This window comes from Eurosta solidaginis, chromosome 3 (assembly GCF_040869045.1).
Source record: "Eurosta solidaginis isolate ZX-2024a chromosome 3, ASM4086904v1, whole genome shotgun sequence".
Classification (NCBI taxonomy): domain Eukaryota; kingdom Metazoa; phylum Arthropoda; class Insecta; order Diptera; family Tephritidae; genus Eurosta; species Eurosta solidaginis.
The window spans coordinates 274,337,406-274,342,048 of NC_090321.1; the positions used below are offsets into that span (position 1 = coordinate 274,337,406).

The following is a 4,643-nucleotide window of genomic DNA, read 5'->3' on the forward strand; positions in this document are numbered from 1 at the left end:
GGTTTGAGTGATGATTGTAGAATGAAGGACGTGAAAAATGTGAATATTATAATACATGAGTGAACAGAGCTGGAGCATTGGAACGCGTTTATAGAAAACGTGGAAAAAGTTAGAAGGAGTAACGAGACAAAAAATGCCTCTTCGAGATTACTTGCTTGTACAATTTCGGATGGGTGGGTTTTGTGTTTTTTTTTTTTAGATAATTTTATATATTTATTTAGTTATGTGTGATTGGCGTGCTTGTTTAGACAACGATTTTGTCTCATATATCAAAAATTTATTTATTTTTCACAACAACACATTAACAAAATTGTATGTATACGTATGTGCATATGTATAACCCACACTTGCTTTCTCATATGAGGACACAACGTTATCTTTTGCAAAAATGTTAAGCAGCCAACAAATTTTTGTGTGTACAATATTTGATTGGCATTTCAATTTTATGTATATTTTCGAAAGAACATCCAAATAAATATTTAATTCTTTTTGTTATTATTATTTTTTTTTTATTATTAGAGCAGATTAGCATGGCCCCTGCGAAAGGATGACACCCAAAATCGTGAAGCGTTCCACATTTTTTTAACAAAAAAGAAAGAAAAAGAAAATTGAGAACGATATTGTTTTCGGCTCTGCCGCATTGAAGCGAACTATAAAGTGATATTGCTTTTATTGTTCTTTTACAATAACAAAGCTGACGACATGCTCACGACCCTGCATGCCGGTGAATTAACATCTTGTTGCGATCCGCATCATTTGTCATTATAATACATACTTATTTGCGGCTACGTACCACCAGGTTACAGAAAATGGTTTAACAAGTATTATTATGCCAATGGCAATAAGGCCAGCAGACATTGCGATCCCTTCAATCTTAATATATAAAAATCACGTGTCACTATGTTTTTTCCCGATGGACTCCTAAACTACTGAACCAATTTTGAATTTGTTTCGCACCCCTTGTGTAGTTCGACCTAATTTGAAATATAGGATAGGTTGTATTTCAGTTTATAGCCGAAATATTATTTTATTGCAAATTTTTTATTTGTTTATACGTAATAATAAAATGTTACGTATACGCACCGGTACTCACATTTTCAGGTGGTGTGGATATACTTCCGTGTAATTGGTTGGTGCTTATCAATAAAAAATATTACAGCGAATGATATCAAGTATAGCACATCAACAGGCCCGCCGAGAAGGTGGGGGGATTGGCCCCGGGCCAATGGGTTTCTGAGAAGGCCCGCGTTTTAGAGGTACTGTGACATTTTTTTTAATTCAGGAGAGTCTTTAGTTGTTCCATGTGCAATTTTAAGGCCGAATTTCAAAAGAAACGAAAATCTGCGTTTCGTTTTAATATTGTAGTGAAGTGTGAAAAATAAAAAACTATATATATATAAAAAGAAAGGCTAAAAATGTGTTCGTTGGTCGCCGGTGTTTGAAGAGATGCGTCAGTCGATTTTGTTCAAAATTTCACACAAGTTGCGTAAACCTCGCGCTGTGGTTACTAAATAGGCTTGGTTGCGATCGACGGACAGGGTCTCGAGATATAGGCCGAAACGTGGACCCGAGTACCCCTAGAATGTGTTTATAGAATATGGATAACAAATGAAAGCTGTTGATGAGTGCTTTCGTACAGAGTAATATATTATCCAGAGACGGACTGGAACTGGGACTGGGACTGGAATAAAATACATACCACCCTCTGGAACAGGCAATAAGGAATGCAGAAGAAAGAGAAGAAATTGAGAGAAGAGAAAAGAGAGAAGGAGATTGAGAAAGGGATAGAATGAGACGAAGATGGAGATAGATGAAGCGAAAAAGACGGAGGGAGGAGTGAATAAAAGGATTAGGAAAAAGTGAAGAGGGGGAGGGTAAAGTCAGACGGAAAGAGCTTATTAAAATGTATGGAGATTGGACAAATTTAGGGCAGAAAAACCTCCGCTGGCTCTTCTAGATTTCCATAAAATCAAGTTAGGTAAGTCAAGGTTGAAGGACTGATATGGAGTCAAACATATTCCAATATCATTAGATTCGTAGCGATAGCAAAAAACACAGTTACCACTGCTCTTTGAAACATTTAGAGGTCCTTATAAATTCCATCAAGTTCTTAGTGTCTCGCTCTATGATCTGGTGTAGATAACCAAGACAGAGGCAGCTATTAAACAGCGCTAATTTGTTGCAACTTAACGCAGAGCCGTTGCAGATGAAAGCATCCAACTTTTGTTCTTTACGTAAGGTGCACATGTGGGAGAATCTCTTAAGGCTTTGGTCAGTTTTGCTTAGATCTCCGACACTCTGATATCACGCAATCGATGGCTTGACGATAAATGCACTCTATTTTCTGTAGCTTACATGTGCCAAATGGTATACCTAAGCGTTCTTTCTCAGTAATCTGCTTGGTCGTGCCCTTCCTAGCAAGTTCGTCTGCAATACATATTACCTCAATATCTCTAAATACTGTAACCCATATGAGGTCTTTACGGTTCTGTTGAGTTACCTCCTGAAGGGATCGGAGAGAGTTAAGTGTCATCTCAGAATTGAATGTGTAGAGCCAAGGAATTTAATGACCGCTTGGAGATCGCTAAAAAAAAATGTCCCTACCGAAAGTGAATTTTCCATCCAAACCGAAATTTCGTGTCAGCTAATGTTACTGCCTCGAAGACACTACATTGTTCAGGTAGTCTAAAAAGGACCTCAAGGCTTCAGTCTTTTAAAATCACCCCCTCCAAACCTATTATCTAACTCAAGGTCACCTATCCGACCGCAGCCAATAATCCCTGCTGGAGATTTTTAACACGATATTTTTATACACAAATTTTGTGCTTGCACAGCGGCCCGCGCTTCAGGGAAGAAAATAGTGTCGCCAAATCCAGCAGTTCATTTCCTGATATAATAGATTTATATTTAAATGGGCGAAAATAAACGAAAAATCCTCTTTTCTGATATATATAAACTCCGAGCAATGGAAAAAATACGATTATTTATCAACAAAGACCAAATAACAAATCCATAATCAAATCGGTAACAAATAAATTAAACTTAGATAATAAACAGATAATTTTTCGATAACAAATCGATGACTTTTCAATATGATTTAGACAACCTGTTTTCGTAATTTCGATAATTTTAAGATAAATAAGTTATGATTTTGCCGACTCGAGGTCAAATATTATAAGTTACCAATCTTTCAGAGCATTTAGCAAAGTCTGACTGCTACAATAAAAATACCTACGTATAAAGTAGCTAATAAACCGAAAAACACATTAAAAATATTTTTAGCAACAAGAAAGCTAAAATATCTCACATGGAAAGAAGCAATGTTGTGTATGTAATGGCAATGATGGTGAACCATGCGATCGCGTCTACGTAGGGACGACCAAGTCAAAATTAAAAACAAGACTAGCACAGCACAAGTCAGACTTTAAACAAAACACACCGTCAAATACTTATAAAACAGCTTTATTGGCCCACTGTGCGAGTAGCGGCCACTCTCCGATTTAAACAATGTAACTATTCTCCAGCAAGAGTCAAACTATAGCGAGCGCCTCACATTGGAAATGCTGCATATAAATAACACACCACCTAACATACGACTAAATTACAAAACCGATGCTGACGGCTCCGTCCACATATTTAGATATTTATTAACTATCAAATCGACAGTAGAAAGCTCCGCGTAAAACAGAACAGACTTGTAAAACGAAATGTATGTAATAATTTTATTGTCAATATTTTCAATTAAGAAAAAATTTATCATAACAATAATAATGATAAAAAATTATTGTTAGGCCTTGAGCTCGATTCGAACCCGCGATCGTAAAATCAGTAGGCCGATATAACAACAAAAATTGTCAATATTTTAAGTTGTTATTATAAATAATGTTATATTTGTTATAGTTCCCCTGATGATGATTACCGAACTTATATCGAAATATATCGCAACACAAAATTAAAAACTTTGTTGTTTTTATTATAAAATCAATATTTCACCTCGAGCCGGCAAAACCATCGCTTAGTAAATAAAGGTCGCCAAATAATTATTATATGGTAAATAATTTATTTTTTTTTTTTTTTTCAATAAATAATAGCTAACAAACTTATTAACTTTTTATATTGTATTGATAGCTTTTCGATATCTAATCGACAACCTTTCGATAGTAAATCGAAATATTTTCGAAAAAAAAAAGACAAAGCTCGTCGATGAAACATCGATAACTTTCCTTTGTTTTTTTGTCTTGATTGCCTTCTCTATTATGATCAACGTCATTTTCGAGAGTGCTATTAAATAGATTTTTCTTTCCCTTCTTCTTCCGTCTCATTTTCTTCACATGCTCTGTTTTTCCTTTGTCATTTTTCATTCTCCTTTGTACCTACTATTATCATGGAAAAGTTTTTCTGCTTACGTTTGTTTCCATTAACTTCTCCAATAGTTGTTACGTTGAGAAGACTTTTTTATTCGTGAATAACTTTACTGCACCCGATCATGAAAAGCTGTAGAGACTTTTTAAGTTTAGAGACGGTCTTTATAATAATTCGGAAACCTATACTTTTTTCTTTTTATTTTATCTTTTTTTTTTTTTGTACCAAAATTGATTATGTCGCATTTTAGCGTTGTCGTCTGCCTAGACGAACATATTTTT

General features: G+C 35.1%; 1 non-coding gene across 1 annotated transcript; it reads left to right on the forward strand.

Moving 5' to 3' along the window:
• Positions 1–480: 480 nt before the first annotated feature.
• On the forward strand, positions 481–582 carry LOC137247336 (U6 spliceosomal RNA). The gene has a single exon (XR_010951809.1). It is a non-coding gene; the product is annotated as a U6 spliceosomal RNA (small nuclear RNA).
• The last annotated feature ends 4,061 nt before the right edge of the window (positions 583–4,643 follow it).